At 37.4% G+C, this 14271-nt stretch overlaps 1 long non-coding RNA gene across 1 annotated transcript; it reads left to right on the forward strand.

Annotated features, from left to right (window-relative positions):
* The first annotated feature begins 1285 nt into the window (after nt 1–1285).
* LOC307007388 lies at nt 1286–14017 on the forward strand. The gene is made up of 2 exons (XR_013799617.1): nt 1286–1564; nt 13568–14017. It is a non-coding gene; the product is annotated as an uncharacterized lncRNA (long non-coding RNA).
* Nucleotides 14018–14271: the final 254 nt, after the last annotated feature.

The raw sequence follows: 14271 nt of genomic DNA on the forward strand, positions 1-14271 counted from the left end.
ATCCAAATAAACCAGTCTCTTCATCAACCCCCTTCTGCCTCGCAACTGAAGAAAAAATCATACATTTAAGTTGATGATATACGGGGTAACATCTTGAGCATTGTTGCTGGGCAATGTTGCCGTCAACGGGCAAACATGCCCACCGAAGTATCCCGATATATTCTCAATGGGAAAGTGCCCAAGCAACATTGTTCAAAAAAGTTGCCCCGTGTATCATCATCTTTACAGACTGTTGCAGACATGAAATAACTTTTCACATAGGTATTGGTAAATGGAATGTATATTAATTGTTCTAATTATTATTTTACCAAAATTATTATGTTTTTATTAAAAAAAATAATTATTAGAACAATTTATTGACACTTTAGTTTAATTCTCAACTAGTTGCTCTTTAGCATGCAGGATATTGCCTGTTTATTAGTATGCCTACTTATAAAGCACATTAATGCCTTCTGCATAATCTAGCCTACCCTTAATTCAAACCCGATAAACTATTAATGAGCACTAAGAGTTTATTGAGGCAAAAGTCGTTAAGTGAGAATTTAACCATCATTTTAAATAGAACTGGTTTTGAATGAGAATGAACCGAACAAAAACAATTAAGCCTATAGCCTACTGGATAATTAATAATTTAGCCTACATTAATTGCAATGTGTTGACGTTGATGCATGTAGGATTATACAGCTAATTTGAGTGATTTTACTCATAGTCGTTTGATCAACATGATAAAGGACATCATTTATTATGATGACAGATCTATTGCATTTATCAACAGTTCCGCACCAGGCTATACAGTCACATCATCGTCAACGATCCAATTCTGAGAGGTCCCGGGCGCGGATACACACATCCTACAGTAGGATTCCTACTACGACGAGGTAATGGCTTTTGAATATTAATTAGGTTGAGTGACGTTATAACCTAGTAGGCCAAAACAGCAGGCGGTTAACTCAGAGCCGTAAATATGAACGGCGTAAATATGAACCAAAATACGAGGATTATTTGGGGTAAGTGAATGGACACTCCAGGAGGGTTACTAAGCAACGTCAGCCTGGCATAATTAATATTCATGAGCTAAGCCTTCACCATAGTAGGACTGACTGATTCTAGACCCAGACACAATTCATCCCGCATGTTGTCGAATGAACCAGTCGGTGGCGCTTCAGCGCAACATGTACAAATACGATATAATATGCGTGCAGCCAGATGGATAATTCATTAATAACGAGCACATGGGGTCGCTCTGGCAGACACAGCATACATGGGGAATTTCAAAAGGCTTGCGCAGTAAAGGAGGCTCACTGTTCCACGGCGTAATATTGACTTTTTCCCTTCGTCCACTTTTGCGCAAAGCGAGAATGTTGTAAGCGGTCCCTGTGGATATACTGTGTCTTCATGAGGAGTTGAGCGCAAATAAGGGGGCGGGTGATGATAATGTGTGAAGAGTGGCAGCAACTTCTCACTACACGGCAACATTTTTCGTTCTTCTTCAGGCGACATGTCCCTTCTTTCTAGAAGAAGCTCCGCGGAGGAAGGCTGGAGGTGGACATGGTGAAAATGACAGGTAAAAAAAGTGAGACCCTAGACTCGCTTTTCACTGAACGCGTTCCGTGTCGTTGTTTCTCATGTCATGTGCGATGGGATGATCGCGTTTCCGAGATTTACCGATTATCAACTGCAAATGCCATAGATTAACACAGACTACTAGCCTACACTTTTAACGCATGATCACGCAACCTGCAGCAGAATTCAGCAACAATTGATAGTGTGTCAGAGGCTGGGTCTTTGCGGGCAAGGTGAGTTTTCCTTTTATTCAACTGGCCTACAAAGTCCCAGTTTTCGGCCCATGTGACCATCTCTGTCAATTGACCGTGCTGAATGTGTGTGTGTGTGTGTGTGTGTGTGTGTGTGTGTAATGGAGTTTATCTACTCCAATAGGCTACTGATAATAACAAAAGTGCTGAAATATAATATATTAGTTCAAGTCCTTGTTCAGGTAGTTCTTGTTCGATATTCTGTTATTTATTTGTTATGTCATTATGGGATCGCTGACGTCATAAATGACGTCTCTTCACTCCAAACCCTTTTCAAACTTTCTTAAAACTTTTATTTAAATTTTTGATTTAAATAATTATTGTATAATTATTTTTAGCCTAAGCCTACATATAAACATATTTAGAATCGGACTATTTATACATAGAATTGAAAACTAATATAATTTAAAATATATATAGCCTAGTAGAAAAATCAAAAATCATCTTTAGTCATAAGCAGTTTTACAGTAACCTATCTGTTAACTATCTTATAAAAGTACTATGTGTAGTAAAGCGCTTTGGAAACATTTGACAGAAATCACCCCTTACGGAGTAGCCTACTAAAATATAGCAAAAAAATATTTATAAATAAATAAAATAAAAAGAATGATTGATATAGAAAATATTTTAGTCTGCGGGTTTGTATTTGTGAACTTGTATTATGCATTATGAATGTTAAAATTAAATATTTGACACACTTTTGTTAATAACTGGTAACTTAGAGTCATATTACATACTATTTTTATTTTGTTATTTTTATTATAAAAAAATGTTTGTGAATATTGAAGTGTGACAAGCTTCACAATCCAAACATTTAGAAAATGTACAAATACAAACAAATTATTGTCTTCAAAGGAAGTTGAGCCTTTTTGTTTTCTAAAATAAATTATGTACAATCTTTTGCAGATTTTGAAATTAATAACAAAGTAACACTGAATACAATTCTGTTTTTTAACTTTCACAAAATCCAAGGACAATTAAAATACATCAAATATCAAAACCATAAACTTCATTAGTTTCTGTGAAGATAAAAGTATGTCAGATTTTACTAGGGAGTGGCAAAGGCAGGTTAAAAGAAGCTTTGTTAGTGTGTATGAATTCTGCAATAGCTTCCAAGCATGTCTGATATAGTTTGTCATATTAAGCAGTTCTCAAAGCTACTTGCCAATAGTTTCCCAAAGGATATTGTTCTGGCTCAGTCACACATCTTGACAGTTGCAAAGGCCTGTAGCTACTCATTGTAAACTAACCCCAATGCAGCACATGAAAAGCTACAAGAATAATAATTTATAGAATAGTTTATTGAAAATTATTTTATTAGATGTTATGTGATTAGTTTCCTATTTAAATACCTTAAAATATATATTTTGCTCTATTTCACCTCACTATCTAATGCAGGAGTTAAAAAACCCATAATGTGGCCATATAATATGCTAGTTAAAACATACATTGATTTTACGAAAACCAAGTTTAATTTCACATTCACCAATGATTTAAACTTTTTTAGAGAACAAGTCATTTCAGTTTCACAGAAAATTGTCGTTTCACTCAGGGGCGTGTCTAGAGGGGGGGCACGGGGTGGCACCGGCCCCCCCTGGAATATGATTGGCCCCCCCTGGTGCCCCCCCTCCAATCTCATTGGGTTAGATTTGCTGTCAACCTAAAAATGCCCACCGCACCATTGGACCAGAGCGCTGTCAATCACTGTTTGATTTGAGACTCGCGCGAACGCGAAGAAGAAGTGATCACAGTTGCGCGTTTTTAAATCAGGAGGGAGCGCTGTCAATCACTGCTTGATTTTGAGACTCGCGCGAAGAGGAAGCATAGTTGCGCGTTTTTAAAACAGGAGGAAAGTATGTAAGTTACACACTAAATATATTTTGAAATATCGAAGCTACAAGCCCAGTGTGAATTCCCGCACGACGCTGCAGTTAACAGTCATAAAGTGCGAGATAAGATTTAAATAGCTAAACTAAACAGCTATTTTAGATAGAAGTTTTAAACGAACAATAGAAACAATCAGTATGAAAAGTATCCAAAGCTCAGCTTTGGGAAAGGAAATATAGCTACAGGTCAGCATACTGTGCCCAGGATGAGACCATAACATTTTACAATGTATTTCTATTTAACACCGATATACTGTATGTGTTTTCCCGCTAATTACAGTGGATAAGCGCAATTAAATAACACAATCACCTATTAAACATATTTCCATTATTATTGTATAAATATAGGCTAGGCTATATTTGTGTACCTCAAATGTGTATAAGTATTGGAATAACAAAGACGGAATGGAATTGAAAAGCTGTAGTTATCCAATGTTTTTGCCTTAAAACACCTTTAAATGCACATGTGTAGATCAAGAAAGACAAAAAATCCTCGGGGGGGCATGCCCCCGAACCCCCCTAGTAAGATCACTTTTGAGACCTCAGTAGGCTATTTAGAAAACTCTGCATACGACCCTGGGTGAAGACCATTTGTGCAAAAATATTTCAGTACCCGCTCCCTCATTAACTTCCAGTCCAAATATCTCAAAATTCTTAAATCAAGATGCATTTACTAGAGGAGTAAAATTACATAAGATATTAAGTCTTGTTTTCTGGGGAAATAAATCAAAATTAAGTGAGTTTTTGCTTAAAACAAGCAAAATTATCTGCCAATGGGGTAAGTTTTCTTAAGACTTAAGAAATTATTAAGATATTAAGACTTAATATCTTATGTAATTTTACTCCTCTAGTAAATGCATCTTGATTTAAGAATTTTGAGATATTTGGACTGGAAACAAGACTAAAATACTAAGTAAGAAAGGCATTTTTTTTACAGTGGAAAATTATTTCCCTTATAAGGGGTCCCTGGCTCCAAAAAGTTTGAGAACCCCTAATCCATGCTAAAAAGAAAAATGTAATACCATCTATATTAGAGCACGTGGCATTGCACAAGATTTTGGTGATCATGCTTAATATTTTCTAAACCAGTATTTATTTTCAGTTGAATTTTCTGATTGGCCCCCCCTGACTGGTTCTTGGTCCCCCCTGTGCCCCCCCATTTAAAATATCCTGGAATCGCCCCTGGTTTCACTGAAACACACAGTTTGTATTAACCCATTTACTCCTAAAACGCCTGCTAAAAACGCCTATAAAAACCTATGTTATTCTAGGATAAATGTCCTTATCTCCTGAGGGTTTTCTGAAAAAATTCTACGAATTGTCTACGTCTACCAAAACCTGAATATCTAAGCCTCTGTAGCACTTAGAAACATGAAATAAAATACATTTTGAAGGTAAGAATCACAGGTTTGATTAAAACATGCTCCCTTAGCACTAACATAACAACACATTTTTCAAAAAATTCTCAAAATCATATGGGGAAGAAAAAAAAAAATTTAATATATAAATCAATTATATAAAATATAACAAATAACATTTTAAACATGCCAACACACTGAACAAGGCATCTTGTTATCAGAGAGAGGTGGGGAAAGTCCTGAGGAGGAACTGGGAAGAGTATCAGTCTCTGAGCTCCATGGCTCAAATCTCTCCTCTTTGGCTTTATCAGCATTATCCTCGCACAGATAGACGCGCACGCACACACACACGCACGCACGCACACATACATACACGCACACACACGCGCACACACACACACACGCGCGCGCGCACACACACACACACACACACACACACACACACACACACACACACAGAGAGAGAGAGACAGACAAGAGTCAGATCAAATCATTTGTGACGAACGACGTGGTACATTTGGTACATGAAGCACTCGCGGTGCAGAGGAAGGTGCAAAACTTCTCACTAAACTCCTCACTATCTTCCAAACTCCTCACTATCTTCCAAGTCAATGTCACTGCCCTCGCTGTCAAAATCCTCTTCTGTCGTTGCCATTTTCGCACTCGCGTCTTCAAAAATCCAAAACAAATGCGCGTGTATGTCTGATTGATTGACGTGATTTTCAGCGAACCACAGTACATTTGGGTGGTCACGTGGTCTTTGAAAACTCAACAAGACCCACCTCGTGTGTATTTGAACCTATGACAGTGCGTTATATGCTGCACGTGTCATTAAAAGTATGACGAATACAAAATGCTGCGCTACGCAGCAGCCGGCAGGAGGTTCAGAGTTGCGCAACGCAGTAACCGGCGGTAGATATAATGTTTCGGCGCGCAGCATCCGGCACAAATGGGTAAGCAACTGCTTTGAATTCTTACAATCCACGTTTAAAGTTAGAGCTCTATTTTATTTGCATAATTTAAACAGAACAAGAATGGCATGCAAAGTTCTGTCCTGTGAAAAATCTGCCTGAATGATCAAGAGATGTTTGTAATTTGTAAATGAATGTTTTCTTATGTTCAGGTTTTAAAAAATGGCCTTAGTTGGAAATTGGGCACAGTTCGTCATTTGAAATAGTTTGGTCATTTAATGCATTCTAATAATAAGGGTCTGACATTACGGTTGGCCTTCGTTCAGGGAGAGGAGGGATATTATAGTCCAGACTGACCTTTAGTTTAGTTTCCTCAGAGCCTTTAGAACCATGGTATAAACCTTAAACGTTCTTGAACAGCAGATCCCGGACAAAGAAACTGTGAATAAGTCAGCAAGAAAAGTGAGGGACTTTTAGGGGCAGCTGTGTTATACTGACCCAGTCATAATGCCCCTAAAAATCCTTATTACTCTTGCAATGCTCAGCGATGAACTGCTCTTAAATCAGTCCTAACAGAACCGCTCCCTCAGGATCTGTAATACAGTGATTAGCCTCGAAATGTGCTTTCCTTATAGACATCATCCTTTAGAGAAGAGTGTTTAGAGAATCTGAGGTTTGTTACTATTGGTTATGTTTCAGCTACTAAAAATGTTTCCCATGTGCAATAAAAACCAGATCCGAGTTCTTGAGATCTGTTGTGCATTCAAATCAGCAACTCTTATGTCAAATATATTGCTCTCATTCACATCACACTTTGACACCTTGGCATAGGGCCATCCGTTTTCTCATAGGCAAGCAGTGAGGGGAATTTTTAATGTGAACGGGGAAAACCAGTGGCGTTGCTTTGAAGTACGCACATTTCTAACCGATTGTTCTTCTGCTGTTTGTTTCATACAGGAAAAGTGAGAGAGAGCGAGAGTGACGGGTAGAAAGTGGCAGCAGAGTAACTGAAAAAGAATGAGTGAGAGAGAGAAATAAAGGGTGGGAAAGAGAGAGAAGAGACAGGCAGCATGCTTGGAGCAAGAGAAAGAAAGCTAGCTGATGACTCAGGCTCATACGCTTCGTATGTAGGGAGGAGGGAGGGATGGAGTGGGGGAGGAGGGAGGGATGGAGTGGGGGATGAGGAAGGGAGGGAGGGAGAAATGACTCATCAGAGCATGTGGAATCTCATATGGCTATCACAGGATCGAGGTTCTCTCTTTCTCCTCAATGCTGCCTGCCTGTTCATGACTCTGTCTGAGGTAAGTGAAGACTGCCCACTCTGTCTGTCTCCAGCAACAGTCTGTATCCACAGGGAACAGCCAATTGCAATGCACAATCCTCCATTGCTGCTGCCCTTTTGGAGAGTCTGGCAGAAGAAGAAAAAACACACCTTAGAATTAGACCATATTGAATGGGCTCAAGTAGATGTTTAGTCATTATAAAAATGCATCTACGTAGAGCAATATAGAGCAAGGCAGAGAAAAGCCCCCCTAAATACACAGTCAGTGGTCCCAAAAATAGTTTGGACACTTCAGAATGTGACGGTAGCTATGTTTCCAAAGTTGCTAATTTAACTTTAACTTGACAAAACTGGAATATCACAGAACATTTGCGAATAAAGCAGTGTTTCCATCCCATCTGTTCAAGAGAACCATTTTGCACTTCATGGGAAATTGGCGCAAAATATCTGTACTAAAAATGGAAGTTGCTGCAATCAGGGAACACTCTGGCTCTTATTTCCTACATCATAAATAAATCATTATACCAAATCAGTCTGATGACAGACATTGGCGTAGGCTTTTCAGAATGATCAAACCAACATTTGAGAATCTGAGCAATGAAATTGGACCGCTGGTTAGTCCAGTTATCCAATCACATCCAAGTCACAGGAGTTTTTTGTCACATTTATTCGGTAAATGTGTTTCCATCGTAGTTTATGCGTGCCTTCTTATTGCGTGCCTTCTTATTGGATAAAAAATATATCTGCCTCAATTAAGCAGATTCATTTTTGAATGCACATTTTTAGGATTTCCATGCATGCAATATCCCAAAATGTGCATAAAATAGGTGGATGGAAACATAGCTAATGAATAAATTTCACTTTTCTGACCCATTTTTGCAATGACTAATAAGCAATTGATAAGTGATTGTCTGCTTCTGAAAGTTTATACAGCTGATTTGTTGTCTCGCTGCCCTATCAGGCAAGGACTTTGCGGTGTTTGCGTAAAGGTACTTTCCAAATTTAGACAGATTTCTGAGGCCCTGGCTGGGTCCCAATTCGCCTACTAAACCTAAAAGTATGTACTCTTTTTGTGAAGAAAAAGTATATACTTTTGAGTGTGTAGCAAAAAAGTAGGCAAGCTTTGAGACATACTACTTCGTCATCTTTAACGGACAGATCTGTCACGTGCATCCTGTCACTGTAAACTGCCCTGTCAATCATCTTGTCACACATTCAATCTAATTTAATTTCCTACCGTTTCGGAGAGAAATGTAGTAGCACGTTCATCTGCCAGTCGCGGGTCTTTTATGCAGAGACTCTCCTCATGTGTTTGGAATTTAAATATAATGATGCATTTAAAAGTTAATGGCTAAACGTATCTTTATAAAAGTTTATAATGCTGCTGCAGATGCAATATAATGTGGACAACATTGAATGAATACATTTTCGTCAGGTTAGATACTGATAATTAATCACTCAAACCCCTTTATCTAAACCTCTCTACTTAACCGCCGGACTCCATATCTGTAGTTTTTTTTAACACTTTTCACTCGTGTTTGTAGTTCTAACCGAATCCTCGCCCAACGCGCGATGGGTTATGGGCAATATTAGCCGTTAGAGTGTTCATCGATCTGCACTTCGGATTCTGACCGGAAATAGTAGACCATCCGGGTATCTTTGGAACACTTATTTCAACATACTACGATTTGGGACGTACTAATTCTACTTTCGAATACTATTTAGGACGGATAGTATGCGAATTGGGACACAGCCCCTGTTTCCACCATATACTACCACCATACTAATTAGACTGTGTTTTCAGTGGTCTGATCACAGGTGGTCAGCCTAGATACATTACAGTTTACACCTGGTCTTAACGTGTTTTAAATGCATCTCCTGTGACCACTTGTGTTTTTGTTTTTTCTAGACCCTCCCCATCTTATTTCATCACCCATTACATCATTTGCACGTTAGTGCCAAGTGTGGCACACAAAAATGATTGAATGAATGAAGCCATTACTTTAGCATTAAAGGAAGCGAATGGAAAGGATACAAATGGTAACACCGATTTAAAACGTAATCCATGTGTTTTGCCACAACATAGCGGAGTTGCTGTTAAAAAAAGCATTTGAACACATTAGTATCACTAGGAAAGCAGTCTGTTTAAATGCGTTTCCAATTACCTCTGGAAGTGGTGGAAAGTGGACAAGATCAAAACTTTTTAGACGTGCGTGCGTGTGTGCACCGTGTGTGTGTGTGTACTCCAGGGCAAAAAAAAAAGGGCCAGGCCCAAAATGACTGAAGACTAAGCTTTTAATTGTCTTAACCACAAATTATTGGTCAAGAAATTTAGCATTTAAGCAAATGGACCGCTTAACAAAGCATTGATGTTTAAGAAAACCATCAAAGACAGAATGAAGATTTTGCCAGAATATGGGAAGTTTGATTCCGTGTGAATCAGCAGAGTTGTGTGGAGTAATGAATGAATCACAATGAAACACGAGTTGCATATAGTGATGATCCAGAGGGTGTCTTCGAAAATCTGGTGAGATGTATAATAATGAATGCATCTCTGTTCTCTACCACAGCGAAGCATGAAGGAAGGGGTGTCATTGTGTGGGGAGCCTTTTTAGCTGCTGGTATTGGTGAGCTACTTCACTGTGAAAAGTAATTTAATGCGTTGGAGTACAGTAGAATATTGCAGAATGGCTGGCTTCCCACAAATGAAAAGTTATTGCAAATTGCAAAGACAACCAAGAAATGAGTTAAGAACAAGTCCATCAGGCTCATGTTTTGGCCAGGTCAGAGTCCAGATTTAAAGACTAGTGAATATTTGTTCTCACATTAAACTCAAACGAACTGGGAGACATTTTTCAACTACTCATGAACTGTTTGAAGCCGTCAACATTGAGTGGAACAAAAATGGTAAATGAACTGCATTTATATAGCACTTTAACAGACCCATGGCCACCAAAGCGCTTTACATATTGCCTCATATTCACCCATTCATTCACTCATTCATTACTTTAGCATTAAAGGAAGCGAATGGAAAGGATACAAATGGTAACACCGAACAACACTGAGTCTTCTTCCTTGTAAAAAGCTGTCTACAAGTTTACCCAAAACAAAAATGTAAAGAAAACAAAGGAGAAGGCTATTGAGTTATCTACAGTATTTGTGCAATTCTTGCTCGTTTTCTGACCAGTGATTTGGTCGCCCAAAAGACAATACTGGTCAAAAGATTTGTTAATGTTTTTAGAAAAAGTCTCTAATACATAAGCTGAATTAATTTATACTGCTCTGGGTGTGTGTCAAATTAGATAGAGGATAGAGGACGAATTTCCTTCACGTCATGTCACTCACTATGTCACTATTTGTTCAAATATCCAGTGAAAACAGTAATTTTATGAATTATAAATATTTATTTGAATTCTCAACAGCTTACTCCAGTCATCGGTGTAATATGGCCCTTCAGAAATCATTCTAACATGCTGTGTTGGTGCTAAAGAAACATTTATTTTTATTATCAATGTTAAAACCTATTTTTGCTGCCTAATATTTTTTTGTGAAAACCATCACACTACTATTTAAATGTTTGGGGTAAGTAATTTTTTGAATGACTTTTGAATACTGAAATCAATGAACACTTTTTTGCAGCAAGGATGCATTAAATTGATGACCGTAAAGGCATTTGCAATGTTACAAAATATTCCTATTTCAAATAAATGCTGTTTTGAACTTTTGATTCATCAAAGAATCTTGAACAAAACGTATCATAGTTTCCACAAAAATATGAATCAGCAAAACAGTTTTCAACATTGATTATACCAGAGCCATTATTAATAATTGAGGACCAATAATAACTAATAAATCAATTATATCTTAAAATATAGGTTTAAAAACATTTTAAATTGTAATAATATTTCATAATGTTACTGATATACTGTATTTTTTATCAAAATAAATGCAGCCTTGGTGAACATATAAGAGACTTCAAAAACATTACAAAAAAATCTTTATGATTCCAAACTTTTGACCCGTAGTGTATATATATTTAAACTATGCACTATGCAGTCATCTAGTCAAACTTGAAAAGATTGCCCTGATTAAAACTGCGTTTCGGTTCTCACGTTTGTAAGGTAACCGCACACTTTTAGTGCACAGGTGAATCTGAGGGAGTTTGATGAGTCACTACTGGAATAGGACACACCCTATTAACAAGTGTCAACTCCAAACATCTCCGTGGGTTCTGCAGTTATGTGGGTGTGGGATTCAAAAAGAAAAAAAAGGTCCACATACAACAACCGAGAGGCAATGTGCAAACAAAATGTATAAAGGCAGCAGCAACCACCCCCACCCCCAACACTCCTCGGCCCCCTTCAGGCTAAACTTACCCGACCTGATTTCTGCAGCCACCTTCCAATATAAAAGTTGGGAAACGCATAGTTGAACACCCTCCAGAGCAAATACTATGTCAATGCTTGTTGTATCCTTGTAAAGGGTGGAAAGGTATTAATATAAATAATGTGTGCATTTTCTCATTCTAAACTTGATTTAGTGTCATAAGTGTTTATCCTCTCCTACAGTAAACTTAGCATGAACTAATATGGTTGTGCACTACTATTAGAACAAGTCTTGTGCATTAGCGTTACTCTGAGTGACTGAATGGAAGGGAAGAGGGAAGGTTAAATAGCTCACCGCAATCCCAGTCTTGGCTCTTGACAAATACAACTTTTTTTGAATTGGCATTATTTATTTGATTTATGGTCAGCATGAGGATTATTATATGGAATATATGCATAAAATGCTCAAAATGAGAGCTCAAATGCTGTCCTCCAAAGATATATTTAGCTAATATATTTTCTGTGTTTTTTTTTATATAAAGATTGCAAATATGTTGTTGAAGGCAAAGTTGGGTTCGGTTTCCGTTTTTCTTGAGCCTTTGATACCAAGAGAGGTAGTAGGTTTTTGGTTGTTTACGCACAGTGATTCATGGTTAATTGCCACGGCTTTTTGCATGATGAAGTCAGGATTAACCTGTATCCTGAAAAGCTTATTCCACAGGAGAGCAATTCACTTGTGTGTAATATCACTGATACATGAATGAATTACTTGATAGACACAGGGGTTTCATCCTGAAGCTTGCAGTGGGACCGTGGAGAGGCTGTCACAGTATACACATAAAGTTTTTCACAGAAAATTGAGAACATATGAATGTTGCAACATGATATGTCTGTAACACAATAACTGCAGTAATGTATTTCCTCGTTGAAGATTTTTAGTGATCAATTTTTATTACTGCATTTATTTAATTAATTGTGGAAGTGGAAGTGTTCGGAGCAGCAAAACCAAAAGCTGAGCGACCATAAACCGTTTTTTTTTTTTCAAGGGATAATCAAAAGAATATGATTAGATGATCTGATTGAATATGTGGTTGTAGCAATCTTGCAGATATTTGTGTAATAGACCTAACAGGATTTTATAAATAAAAATACTCCCGTGTATCCCGTCTAATATGTAATGACGTCCAATTTAAAAGGGAATCACTGATGCATTCTGTAAAGCGCATTAGTAATCAGTCTAATAGTGATATAACACATCTAATTGTTCTAAAACACCTTTACGTGCATTCCTATTCACTACATCACCATAGTCAAATAACGGTAAAATAGTGGTTTCAACAAGATATTTCTTGGCTGCATTTTGATATAAGAAACCAAGTCTATTAAACTTTCTTCTGAAGATTCATATATGATTAGTGAAAGTTAAAGAGCGATCAAGCCAAATTCCAAGATATATGTAGATACCAGTTTTGCTCCATTCAAGGATGTAATATCTTTATTACACAGATGGTTCTTTCCAAACCATACTTAATTTTAATTTAAATGAATTGTTGTGAATTCTTAAAAGAAACATGAAATTAATTAGAGGCATTTATACTTACAAAACTAGTCTATTAAAAAAAACTATTAAATTGTAGAACCTAATTTCTCAACATTTACCACAAAAATGTGCTCTAAAATGTCTAAAATAATATTTCACATTTAGAAATATTGCATACTACGAGCGTTAATAAAGCTCGCTCAAGTTGAATAACTAACACAACTGTACAACATAATATGAACACTGATTGCAGAGACAATTTGATAAAAAATAAAGAACTCTTGATTTCTTGCCCAAAAGGTTTTAAAATCTTATAACACAAGCAGGTAAAATTCTTATTATAAATGTTATGTACAATGCGAACATTGAAGAACTAATAATGGCATTTTCAGAGGGACCTGTGTGACTGTATTATCTTTTTGTGATCTGTAACCATTATGTTTTTCTGCAGAACAGATGGAGCCCCATCTAAGGTGTGAGCGTTCTGTGCCAGAGTCACCAACTTGAGAAGCAAAGAGTGAGTTTACCATGGCTGTACCATGCAGTGAACCTACAAAAAGTCAATAGCACTGAAATATGCTACGTGAGGGGAACCTCCTCTAAAATATGGGGAAACATTTTACTGACTAATTATCATGCTAATAAACAGAACAGAATTTTGCTATTTGAATATGCAGGTCTTTAGTTGGCCTGGTAGGCTTTGTTTGTTGAGATTGGCGTGGGTGAGGATTGATAGTTCCTGGGAGGTGAGTGGAAGATTTCCTGAAAACTAAGAATCCTTGACCCGTAACCTTTTCACCCACTCGTTTAGACCGGTCACACACACACACACACACACACACACACACACACACACACACACACACACACACACACACACACACACACACACACACACACACACACACACATTTAAAGGAATTTTACAAAAATACTTGCTTAATGCCTCTCCCCCTCTCTCCTCCGGCACACCCTTATTACAGTATGTGTACCAAAGACTACGACACCCAAAGGAGTATCTTAGCACAAAAAAAAAAAAAAAAAAAACCATCTTCTGATAATGAACAAACTAGGGCCTCGTTTGAAAAGTAGACTATGAACTTGTGTAATATATTTATTGTACACTGTGACTCTAAAGCTGATCAAAAAGGAAGT

This window comes from Phoxinus phoxinus (genome assembly GCF_949152265.1).
Source record: "Phoxinus phoxinus genome assembly, chromosome: 11".
NCBI classification, from domain to species: Eukaryota; Metazoa; Chordata; class Actinopteri; order Cypriniformes; family Leuciscidae; genus Phoxinus; species Phoxinus phoxinus.